This window comes from Pithys albifrons, chromosome 3 (genome assembly GCF_047495875.1).
Source record: "Pithys albifrons albifrons isolate INPA30051 chromosome 3, PitAlb_v1, whole genome shotgun sequence".
Taxonomy (NCBI): Eukaryota; Metazoa; Chordata; class Aves; order Passeriformes; family Thamnophilidae; genus Pithys; species Pithys albifrons.
This window is the reverse complement of record NC_092460.1, coordinates 54,940,747-54,954,468: the sequence shown is the minus strand read 5'-3', so window position 1 is coordinate 54,954,468 and position 13,722 is coordinate 54,940,747. Positions and strand designations below refer to the sequence as shown.

The window sequence follows — 13,722 nt, the reverse complement described above, 5'->3', positions numbered from 1 at the left end:
TTCAGCCCATTTGTTCATGATGATAATTTACTGAACTGCTCTGTATTTTGTCCTTTATCACAAAAGAAGGAAAGACAACACTGAAAGCCTTAAACACAAAAGCAATTGTCAAAACCAGTACCACCTCGGGAAATAAGATAGCCACGGCCTGATAATAGTGACTAAAACAGGTGTTTCTCTAGGGCTGAGCAGTAAGACTGAACTGGGCACAAAGCAGACAGCACTTTTCTCCACAGAAAAGCAGTAAGCAAACAAGCTGTAGTAACAAAAGTCCAGGGCAATAAACACGTTGCCACAAGTCTAGGCTGGTAAATGAACTCTGTGGTGTGCTGTATGTTTGCCCTTGCATGACAAGAGGCACGAGGCTTTCCTTAGTCCACATGGACAATTCAGGCTTAATGTTATTTCACAGTGACTTACTCATCTGCTCACAGCCTCCAACAATCACATATGCAGCGTCCAACACAAGTACAACATACTTTTAAGTCTGAGCTGCTCAAATATTTTTCCACCCCTTCAGCTCCTTTGCACTCCAAAATGCAGAATTCACATACAAAAATCATATTTTCCTCAATGTCCTCTTTAAACAGAGAAATGCAAGAAGCAGTAGACTGAAAAACTACATTTATTATATTGACAACATCCCCTTAAGTGTACACATTTCAACTGCGGAACTTTTTCTTTGTTTAGATGCTCCATAATAAAAAGGAGAACAAATTGGTGGAACAAACCTGGAACTGGCTGCTGGTGGCAGGAGAATGCATGCACGGACCAGATTGCTCAGAACAGCAAGTAACACGTTAGGGATGGATAAAAGAAAACCTTTGGGATGTCTGAGATGAACAGTAAAATCACTGGCAAAGCAACAGCTGCATCCAGGGGAAAGAGGTGGATTACAGAACAGGGTAACAACCATAGCTGGGTGCACATAGGAAAAAAAGTACACTGCTGGAGATACAGTTAAATCAGCAGTTTCTAAAGTGCCCTTTAAAAGCATTGCTGTATGTGCAATAAAGCCACACCTTAATATAAATAATTTTGCCCTCTCTCGCTCCAAAGGAGGATATTGTTATTGTTAAGAAACTGCATTCAGAAAACATTCCAAGGGTAACATTTACTTCTCCTGTTCAGGACCAGCTTTAAAGACTTGACTTGAAACCATTTTATTTCTGCATTTAACTTTTCCAAAACAATGGCCCCTGTTTCTCTTAAAAGCCCAATTTAGCAAAAAAATTGAAAGGACACATCATTTATGTGTAGTTTTCCCAATTCTTCCAAACGGTCTTTGAAACCTGCATCTTCCTACGTATATTATTCTCAAAAAGGATACACGCAATTCTTACCTATGTAATGCCCTAAAGCTACACGACAGCACAATTTCTTTCCAATTTTCCATTTGGGCAGTAACTGAAAAATCAGGTGCCTTTATGGGAAACAGGCTGTTCCTGGCTTTGGATCCTGCAAATATTTAAGCTTATACAATTTTTTAATCAAAAACAATGTCTATTATTGAAGAATATTACATATAAATTAACAGATTAAAAAATCCAAGTGGCATTCTAAATCTCAAGCTAATATAAAAGCAAGTGTTTTGTTAACTACAGTTACAACATTTCTCCTGTTTAAAGGAAGGTTTCATGGAACAATGAAGTAACATTTTTCCTAAGATTCTAAATTAAGTTCATGTCTTCATTTTCCAAGAATTTAACAGCAAAAAGAAATGAGGAGTGAGAATGTATATGTGAGGAAATGCACTCTTCTATTAAAATGTAATTCTTTTTTGTTAAAGAGGCTCATTGACATGAAATCAAAATTTCCTCCCTTAAAGCACCATTTTTCTTGCTAGTTCAGATTTGTAAAGAAGAGAAAACAAAACAAACAAAAAAGGAGTGACTAGTATCTAGCACTTGGAAATGCCCTATCTTTCATTTCTTTATTCCCATGGCCAAAGTTGCAGAACTTGCTAAATCGTGGTAGTTTGAGACAAGACATCAGTGAACAGAGCTGTGAAAATATCATCTATCCAATCCAAATCTGGCATTGGTTCTCTAAAATAACAGCGATTTCACAGAAAAGACCATTTTAATTGAATTTACCAAACTGAAGGGAAATTTTCTGACACTCATTTTCACCAATTCATAGCATATGAATATTTATCTGCTTTTAACAGTAAACCTAATTTAAATCCAAAATGGAGTCACTTGATTATTAATAGACATGTAATAGCAATGATTAAATGTAGTAAGACTCAATGTTTCCCCAAATTCTTAAAAATTGTGAGAAGAATATAGTTATTTTTATATTTAGTTCTAAAACACAACTCACCACTTGACTATTCTGTTCTGTATATTTATCTACTCGGAATAAATCATACCCAAATCAAATATTTTAAATGTCACAGCTGATAGGTGTATACACTTGAATGCAACTAATGCAAATTTTAATCTTCTGCAGACAGAATGAGGACAAGCAACCTGATAGGACACTATCTAATACAACCCACAAAAGCTGGCAGAGACATCCCTGTTCAATCCTCATGCTGGTATGAAATAAAGGACAGACAATGTACTAAAGGAACTGCTGCTTCTTACAAACCATCGGCAGTTTCACCCTGAAAAATTGGTCTTTCTGGTCTTTAAAAGCAACATAAGTTAAAACAATGCTAAAATTTACCTTTTCTGTTTTCCAACACTGTCACTAACTCAGTTCCTTCAATAGTCCTAAACCCCTGTCTTGACCTCAGAGTCTTTAACAAGTGATCTTTACAATACAGTTCTGAAAACAAACTCCAGTTTTCAAAGCATTCAGGTAGAATCAGATTTAAACAAGTGAGTTCTGGCTCACTTTCTCTAAATCAGACCAAACCTTCCCACAATGTCTATAGTGCAGCACTTCATCTGTATCAAAAATAGTCTGGCCAGCAGGACCAGGGCAGTGATCCTTCCCCTGTACTCTGCACTGGTGAGGCCACACCTTGAGTATTGTGTTCAGTTCTGGGCCCCTCAGTTCAGGAAAGATATTGAGGGGCTGAAGCGGGTCCAGAGAAGAGCAACAAGGCTGGTGAAGGGACTGGAGCACAAGTCCTATGGGGAGAGGCTGAGGGAGCTGGGGGTGTTTAGCCTGGAGAAGAGAAGGCTCAGAGGTGACCTCATCACTGTCTAGAACTACCTGAAGGGAAGTTATAGCCAGGTGGAGGCTGGTCTCTTCTCCCAGGCACTCAGCAATAGGACAAAGAGGCACAGGCTCAAGCTCTGCCAGGGGAAATTTAAGCTGGAGATCAGAAAAAAATTCTTTCCAGAGAGAGTAATCAGGCATTGGAATGGGCTGCCAGGAGAAGTGGTGGATTTCTCATCCCTGGAGATTTTTAAACTGAGATTGGCCGTGGCACTGAGTGCCATGATCTGGTAAATGGACTGGAGTTGGACCAAGGGTTGAACTTGATGATCTTGGGAGGTCTTTTCCAACCCAATCGATTCTATGATTCTATGATTTAGGACACAGAATCCCAGAATCCAGAACATTGTGAGCTGGAAGGGACCCACAAGGATCACCGAGTCCAGCTCAAGTCAATGGCCCACACAGGGGATTGAACCCATGATCTTGGCATTATTACAACCAAGTTTTAACCAGCTGAGCTAATCTCATGTTCACAACACCCAGGCTATATGCCAGTCAGACATCATTTTGATTCCAGAAGCAGTAACTCAACCAGATTCTGCACTCACATAGTCACAAAAAAATCAGAGGTCGTACACTGCCGAGGGCTAAAATTCTAAAAAAAACCCCACCACTTCTCTCAGTCCTTTGGTACCTTGAGAGTGAAAAAAGAACACGTAAGATCTCCATATGCAATTAACACATGTGCTTAACCCTTGTAAGTTTAAAAAAAAGCCCAGATAAAATTCTCAAAATTAATTAAGCTATTTAAAAGCTTAAATTTTAGTCAGTTTATTTTGGGAGGGTAATAAGTACCAAAAGCTTACTATGGTTTTGCTGATTCAAAGCCCTCTGAAGCCAAAGGGAACCTGTCCTTCAACTTCAATAAGCTTTGGATCAGTCTAAGTGCTGACTCTTCTGTTTCCAGAAGTTATATTGCATTAAGATCCAGCTACATGAAGATTAAGCATTTTAAAATTATTTTTCCATTTAGATATTTACTGAAGTTGCTATTTCACTGTTTTTGCAAGCTGCTTTACAAGGCAATAGATACTTTCCAAACATCTAAAAGCAGTTCTTGTTCTGGAAAACTCACCTGTAGGACAGAGCTACAGTGGGAGGAAAGGAGAGGATCAGAAACGCTGCCTGACAGCACGAGCAATAGCAGGGACACAGCACGGCCCTTAAGGACAGGTTAACAAACTAAAGCCACAAGCGCGACGCAGCAAAGCAAGTAACAGCACTCCACAGGATCTCCTTGTGTCAGAAAGAGAGGTCTGAAAGGCTTAAGAGTGTTGAAAACCATATTAATTAAAAACAGAAACAGGAAACACCTGTCAAGAATATTGCCTCCTTATCCTAAGAAAATCAGCTTTCCATCATGTTTCTATTTCTTAAACTGTTCTCAATTGACCTGAATTAAAAATACAACACTATTGATCACATCAACATGTTGCACATCAAATACAGACCAAACTATTAATTAAACTAACGAGAAGTATATAAATAATTTACCCAAGATCACAAACCATCAGTTTAAGCACTCATAAAATTTACATATAGTACAAATGCACTTCCTTACAATCACAATTCTGCTCTACAAGAATGGATTATAAATACAGCATCTTAGTCATTCCATCTGTTCTTTGTATTTGTTTCAACTCCTATTTGTTCACATTAGTAAAAAAAATTTTCTACTGCATTTTTCCAAGCTTGGTCTTTAGAAACAACATGAGACTCACCAACCAGACTCTCTTGTCAGGAACACACCTACTTAAAAAGTTTTTAGCTTTATGCTGCATTGGGTCAAAGAACTGACACTGTACAGATCTGAGTAACATCCAACAAACAAGGCCTTTGTTACTGATGAAAGAATAACAACTGTGAAGTCAAATACCACAGCTAAGTTTGACTTTCCAAGAGCAAAATGGGCAAAAGGACCCTCAGAGCCCTTTCCTTATGAATAAAACAATATGCTAAATGGAACCAAACTTTTGAGGTGAAGCCCCTTTTTATGTACCTGTAGAATCATAGCCAAACACTTACTCAAAACTGGAGGTAGAAAGGTACTCACAAAGGATAACTTCTTATCTGAGGACAGTTTACTAGTTAATGTAGGTAAAGAGGCTCCTCCCAAAGTGAATGAGAGCATCTATATTCAGCTCTTGATCTAGATCATCAACTGGAAGAACCACTGCAAATGGAGGAAATATATGGAAACCACCCTGTTCTAATTTAATTTAGACTGTGAATACTTTTCCTTATCTTCATCCCCCCACTCAACCCCTTTGCCTTTAAAGAGCAATGAAGGACAGAAAATAATAGATTTAATCCTTTAAGCTAAAAAACATACTTCTCATGACCACAGGCATATTTAATTACTCTACTGCTACAGAATTTAAGAGAGTGAAAAAAATCACCAGAAACACCAACTCTGCCGAAAGGGTTAAATCTTGCAGTCCTTTTTTCACATCAAATGCTTCTTTCTCTGGATTCCAAAAACTTTACTCAGGTAATCATATCGAGTGTACATTCTTCACAATGCAGACATGTGTTCTCTCCCATATGGGTTCAAGCAATATCAAATAGCAAAATCAACAGAAACACACTATCTGATAGATCTCCCTAGGTAAGATAGATTGTACTGATTAATAACTCCATGCTAATTATCAAAGGCTCCATTCTCTCAACTGCCAAGTGAAAAAACTGTATGAGTCTGGTTAAATTGGCTGACATTTAAGCCAACAAAACAAATGAGATGACTGGCAAAGCTTCTTGCACTTGCTGTCAGACCCATAAACTGAAAGTCTTTTTTCTCTTAAGGGAACAGCAAAACTAAAAGGTTACATGGATGTTGCATGAGAGAGCCACAGAACTTTAGATGTCAGAAGATATAATGAGCGATGGAAACCAAAAGCAATGTCTGTAACTTTATGAGCTTTGACTAATAAATATAAAGCCTTACTACACCATTCCGGAAAACAACATTAAAAAAAAAAGTTCTGCACACAAAGCTTGCTGCTCCCTAATACTGAGATTATTTCAGTAACAGATTTACAATGTTGCAGTCATAACTTCTGGGACAATTTTCCCTAGTAGTGCAAATGAGCAAGTTCTTGGAAAAGCTCTTCTAGGTTCTAGAAAACAGTGTTGGTTCTAAGACTGAAAAGCATCTGCAATCTCTTGTGAGGCTAAGCAATTTTGTCAATAAAAGGTATGGTTTTCAAGGCTTGCTTTTTTTCCCCATCACAATTCAGGCACCAAATCGAAGAATCTCATTACAAAGAACCCTCTCCCAAACTCCAGTAGCTCTCAGCCCAGCACCACCCGCCCCCACAAGCACCTGAACTCCCATAATCAGAGTCTTCAACATTTGCTTCTTTTTGTGCTAACAAGTAAGTTTTATATAGAACGTGAAACCCTCAGCCACTGAAAGCTTTCAGCTTACTTCAATATTCTTGAATCAATCACCAAGAGACACAACAAAGACATCAGAGCAATATAAACCAAGGTAAAAACTAACGACACGCCTAATGTGGATAAACAAAGAACAGGGGCACAAATTTCTAAACAAGATTAAAAACAAGCTTGACCTTTTTCTCTTAAAAGAGAAATTAATGCCAGTGGAGAAGCTGCTCAGGAGACTGTATGATGGCCTGCCTGAAAATTAAGGACCAAGTGAGAGCTCATCCCAGGAAAAAAAGCTTTGTAACTGTAAAGACTGCAGACCAAATGAAGACAGTCATAAAAATTAGTTTTCTGTGGTTAATGGGTACAACCATTGTAAATTATAGCTCACAATTTTTTCTCCCAATGTCAATTTTTTGGGTTTATTACTTGTTCAACCTCCATACATATTCTGTAAGGTGTGAACACGAAAGCCCCATCAAGCTTTTTTGAAAGGCCTGACATTGAAGCCCACAAAGCAAATGTAAAACCAAACCCTTCTGTAATCATTGTATGCACATGTCTGTGCCCAGGAGCAACATCAAAGAGCCATGAATGGTTTACAAACAGACAGCTTTGGATGCATTTCTATTACACTTCTATTTACATGCAGAAGATACAAAAAACTTCAACAAAAAAAACCAGGAGAAACAAAGTTGTCTCACAGTAATTGACAGATTTTTTTTTTTTGAATAGACAATATAACAAGACTGGAAGAATTTTCAATTACTGACTTAAGAGACCAATAAGCAGCACGGTACAGATCGTGTTCTGCAGTACTGATGATGTATATGTATATTTATCAAACAAATAACAGGCCACATGCAAGATCTGATGCACTGAAGGCATTACACAGAGACACAAAACAAGATATTACGAAAAAAATGGCACGGTAAAACTGACACTTGGGAGACATTTAATGTGTAAGATGTATCAGTCTCTTCTGTCTTCTCAATTTTTTCCAGACATTTCTGATTATAACAATATTGTCCATGGTACAATTACTATTCCTGAAATAACAGATAGACAGAATACCTTGGTTACTATTAAGAGAAAGCAACTGCTGACAGAAACCACAGCCTAGAAAAGTTTCTTACAGTCAGGCTGAGCATGTTTAATACCTCCAACTGAGATAATTCAAAGGTAGTTCCAAAGAAGCAGTAAACTCATTCTTGCAATAAACAATCTTTGAACTGTGGTTCAAAAATTTGTTCAAATTCATGAATACCTTTTATCTAAAAGCTCATGAACTGTTCTGATTTAATATTGCAAATTATTGTCTTTTCTTCCCTTATCCAATTCAGTAATAGGTACAACTCCAGAGATTCCTCAGTAACAGAAAATCTCTGAACAGTAAGTCAATTACAATTTTTTTTGTGTATTAATTTTTACATAACAAAGATATCCCAGCATGGCACCAATTTATTCTGTTACAACATTCAGACAGAATGTTGCTACATCTGTCTGAAGTGTTCACGCTGCCATTTAATGGTCAACTGAATATGCACACATGAATCATTTCAGCATCCACTGCCAAGGATACTAAACACGTAAGACACTATTCCTAATGCAAATTATTATCTAACTGACAACCTGGGAAAGAAAGAAGAGTTTTAACATATGCTTACCAAGTGGCTTTGCAAGCAGCTATGCTGGCAACAAAAAGGTGGCAGCAATATGCCCTACAAGGCAGAGGAAAGTGCGAACCTGCTTAAGCCATTTTAATACCTCCATGAAGCAGAGCACTGAACGCCAGCACCCACCAGATCCAAGGTAGGACTGTTCTTACAGGGAGCATTAATGGCAGAACTGCTGTGTACCAGGAGAGCAGTTTTGCCTTAAGCTTATTTAGCTTAGCTAAGCAAAAACTGAGATCTGAAATAAAACCAAGCTGTGAACAAAATAAAGGACAACAGCAAATGCTGTTAAGGAAAGATGACATGGGAAAACAAGGACAAACGGGTATGAAATAGAGTAAAGCACAAGTGCTTTTATCCTCCGAAACAGGTTCAGCCCAGTATGATGCCCACCACACAATAACTACATGCAAAACACCTCTTTTTCTGTCTCTATACATCTCCTGCCTCAACATCCTGCTCTCAAATTAAGTCTCAACAGGTGACAGACTCCCAACAGATGTTTCTCAGGGTTCAAGGAGCCAGAAGGAAAAAAAAATTGCATCTTCATTTACACATACAAAATAAGGCAACTGCCATGCACCAAGCTGTCACAACTATCACTGCTGACTCAAAAACAAGAAACCTACATGTAGACTAACAGACAGAGAGACTAAAGATCTTTTTGTATCACTTGATGCTCCTTGGCTGTGCAGATAATTCTTCTCTGTGTGTCTTTCACACACAATCTTACATAGTGGTCTCCCTTCAGGGAACTGAGGCCAGTCAGACAAGGGTTCCCAGATTCTGAAACCAAGCAGAACAACTAAATTACAACTACGTAATCTGGGCAACTCCGGTTAATCAGTTTGAGAGGCCACTTCCCTCCCAGACTGAGCAAACAGTCTAAGCACATCAAAGGACACTCACTCAAACTTCACCTTACCTTCTTTGACTGTAAACAATTCTCCACCTGAAGGTATCCAAGCAAGTTTTCCAGACCTTGAACAGAGTTAAGACTAAGAAAAAACAACAACAGGTTATACGGAACTGAGATAGTGACAAGACTTCAGCTTGACTCAGTAAAGAGGAGACAAATGGGAACGAGTAAAAAATGGAAAAATATCTATCTGTAAGCAAATGTCAGATCAGTAAGACAGAATTAGTATATAGAAAACCTCAGAAAGTAGCAACTGCTAACATCAGTCAATAACATTAAACCAGACAGGAAGAATTGGCAAACAAAACCTGAAGGACAAGCAGTCTCTAGATTTCTTTTTAACAGAATGTTAAAAAGGTAAAAGAACTGTGACTAATACCAGGCAATCAACACTGACACTGTCAACAAAAGCGGGGCCCCACACATGGCAAGGCAGAATTTCTCTAGGATCCTGTAATCTACAGTGTAAAGACTCAGTAAGGACAGCCAGACATTTTATTACAAAATCTCTGTAAAAAAGCAGTGAAAGGATCACACAGTATGTACGGAGTACTGGTTCCAAATATGTATTTGTGCTGGGCAGACTCATTTGCTTTCTCTTGTTCTTTGACCAAGAAGAAAAGCAGTGACATTTTGTATTTGTCTTCAAAAGAATTTCTTCTGATTTATAAACACCACCATTCTTCTGCTGTTCAAGCCTAATGCTTACAAAGTCTCATCCTGGCAAGAGCTAACAGTGGGCCAAACCCTTCCAAAGCAAACAGATACCCATTCCACAGCTGATATTGCTAATTCCTGTCAATGACTTGGACAAAGTTGCAAAACTGTAAGATTGGTTTAATAAACAGAAAATGCTTTATGAAAAGGTAAATTTAAACTGCTGCCTCTACAGAGACTCAAATTCTCTAGAGACTCTTACTTCAGTACCATTTAATGCAATTTTCAATACAGATGTGTATTAGATCACAAGTTTTGCACTTGGAGAAGTACTGAAAGCAGTTTTGCCTTAAAACTCCAGGGGAGAAAAACAAGAGCCCTCCCTCCCTATTACTGTAATGTCACCAGATGAGGTAACTCTCAAAATAGTCAAGCTGAGCTAGAATCATGGAATGGTGTGGGCTGGAGAGGGCTCTCAAAGGTCATCCAGTCCAACCTCCCTGCAATAGCCATCTTCAACCAGACCAGGCTGCTCAGAGTCCTGTCCAGTCTGACTGTCCATGTTTCCAGGCATGAGGCATCTACCTCCTCCCTGGGCAAACTGTTCCAGCGTTTTATCAGTCTCAGTAAAGAATTTCTTCCTTTTATCTAGTCTGAATCTACTTGTTTTTAGCTTAGAACTATTACCCCTTGTCTTATTGCAGGAGGCCAAACTGAATTGCTCAAGGACATGTGGGACTGCTGTTCTTCTAAAACAGGAGACACCCAAACTCCTCTATTCTCATGCTTCCTTCCTCCTCTACTGCATTCTTTTGGTAACTTTGTTCCCATAGTGCTTTTTTCTTCCGGAATCTGTGTGCTGGGATGAAGAGACACATGGAAAAAAATTTGTGATAAAGCAGCACTAACATTCAAAACTCATATGCCAAGTTTAAGGGCAACTACTAAGATGTTATCTTAGTAAATAATTTTTTTTTCTCAGCTATTTGGTTCTTTGTTTCTTGACCTCCTTTGGAAAACCTTCGTTGTTTTTCTTCCCTGTATTCAACCTTTGATTTACAAAGTCCAACTGATGTCATGTGTCACCTCACAGAGTAAACTGTTTGACTGATATAACACAAGGCATATTTCCTTAAAATTTTAGAGTATGCTACTCTTTCACCAAACTGTTTCTATGTCAAATACTTCAGCTGATCTTGAATTACACAGCTCAACAGCCTTGAAAAACAGTATCCTTTTGCCAAAATATTCTTTAAAATAATATTACATACACTCTAAGGGAAGTTTGTATTTGTTTTACCACCCAGGTATGCTGCCTTTTGACACACCCAAGTATGCTGAAGAGTAACCATAAGAATCCTCCCACTGCAGTTTATTTCCTTTTGGTAACGAGGATCCATAAGCCTGAAACTAAGCGGTCCACAAAGCTTCTAGTTTTCACTTGCATTATTTGTAATTCAGATTTGTAGCTTGCCTTTCTTTAAAATTAGTCTACAGTTTGGTTGAATAAGAGAACTCAAGAGAATACCTTCAAAAGGACCAGACATCTATGTCTCATCAGTAATTTATAGAAGCACAAAATAATCAAGTACTACTACACTGAAATTTACGTTGTGCATCTTGAATGTAGTTTCAGCACAACTCTCATAACCGGATCTATTTTTGAAGTAAAAAAAAAAATGAGCTGATAGATTGCTTTTAGTATGAAAAACAAAATACACCAGTTTTTAGAGAAAGTTTTTTTAAAATAAGATACCTTACAACCCCAAACTATTTTTAAGATTATCCGTACACAACTATTTCACTCTTACATTGCTATGAAAATTTCAGAATAAGAACCTGCCAGACTGTTGCCGTGGTTTTTATCTCCCTGGTCTCTGTGTTTTTAGTACAGCTTTATAACAAGACTTGAGGATTAAATTTCTCATCAGCTAAATAGTAAACCAGAATGGCAGAGGCTTTCACTATTACTACCTACTGCAGTAAACTATAGGTTTACTTGACACAGAGACAAGATACATATACCCAATTAGATAACTTTATGCCTGTGTTCAGTAACAATAAGCAAACATTGCTAGTTAAAAAGAAACAGTAGTTTTAAAGAAGGCCTGGTTACAACAGCCATGCTTGTCTACTGAACTGTGCTTGCTTCCTTCTGCTGAACTGTTGACATGCACTCTCATTTCTGCCACTTCTGATTTTAATCATATGAAATACAGAGTGCAGTTCAGCCGACATCCCATCTAAAGGTATATTGTATACTCATATAGCAAAATAAACTTGTAGCTTTTCCTTCCCAACATGATACATGTTATATCGCTACTAACAGCGATCCTCTAGGTATTACCATGTCTTGCATCAGAATTGAGTAACTACAACAATCCATACCATTAGACTAAATTTACTAGAATTGAGAGCATATCTGAGGTCCTATTTCCAGATCTTTCTATTTTAAAAAATATTAGATATTTCACCAAAAAAATACTACAGTAGGTATCAGTTGACTGGATTAATCTCACAGACTTTTTTACATTATTGTCACTTCCAACATTTGGGACCATCTAACTGCTCCAACAGGTTTTTTGGATATTTGTATCTTTTATTCTACACAGTTGGTGAAACTTATGACAAAGTTACTCTGCTGTCCAGCTCTGAACCCTGCATGTCCCCAGCAGAGGTTAAAAGGAGCACTTTTTGAAGGGATTTTTACCAGGGTATTTAAATAAGCACTGTTGATATAAGTTGCGGAGTTCCCAGGTCTTCAAAATTATTTTGTTGTCTCTACAGTTCAGGTTCTTTCACTATAATGCTACAGTGACCACAGACTGTAAGATTCCTTGACAAAGAAGGACTATAGGTTGACACTCTTTCCTTTACCTGGACAGGTATGCATAAACTTGCCTTCTGCATAATGTGCACATGAATTGCTCCGGACATTTCTTTCAGGTTTTCCCAATTCAGTTGAAAGCACAACCCACCACGTAACTAAAATAATGTAAACACCATAAGATAATGAATGTTTACCAAAATAGTTTCAGAAATTCAGAAAAATTATTTTGAGAGCAGCCCTGAGGAGAGGGACTCATCAATGTGCACTTGCAGCCCAGAGTGTGTGCTGAGATGCACCCAAAGCAGCCTGGCAGCAGGTCCAAGGGAGGGAATTTTTCCCCTCTGCTCTGCTCTTGTGAGACCCCACCTGGAGTGCTGCATCCAGCCCCGGGGGTCCCAGCACAAGAAATATGTGGACATGTTGGAACAAGTTCAAAGGAGGCCACCAAGATGATCAGAGGGCTGGAGCAACTCTCCTACAAAGACAGCTGTTCAGTCTGGAGAAGAGAAGGCTCCAAGAAGTCCTTACAGCACCTTCCAAGTACATAAAGTGGGCCCACAAGAGAGCTTTTTACAAAGGCAGGTAGCAATAGGACAAGGGGAAATGGCCTTACAGCTGAAGGAAGGTAGATCTAGATCAGGTATTAGGAAGCAATTCTTTACTATGAGGGTGGTGAGGCACTGGAACAGGTTGCCCAGAGGAGCTGCAGACTCCCACTCCAGGAAGGGTTTAAGGCCAGGGTGGATGGGTCCTGAGCAATCTGGTCAAGTGGAAGGTGTTCCTGACCATGGCAGGGGCATTGGAATGAGACAATCTTTAAGGTCCCTTCCAACTCATACTATTTTATGATCCTATAGCTTTGGATCTTCACAGCACAGCTATCTCTACTGCTGGAAGCAGGGTCCAAAATCGAGCTATTTATGGTCCAAAATGGAGCTATTTATCATGAGGAAAGATAAACCAGAAACAAATTGTTATGTGGTTATGAAATGTTTCCCTTCTGAATTGACTATCATTATTGAAAAAAGAGCTGTTGGAGAAACTTGGTGATGGAAGCAAAAGCAGTAGGCATGAAG

General features: G+C 38.5%; 1 protein-coding gene across 2 annotated transcripts in view; it reads right to left on the bottom strand.

Moving 5' to 3' along the window:
* CDK17 (cyclin dependent kinase 17) overlaps positions 1–13,722 on the bottom strand; it is a 95,699-nt gene that overhangs the window by 57,426 nt on the left and 24,551 nt on the right. The gene's annotated exons all lie outside the window — the stretch shown is intronic.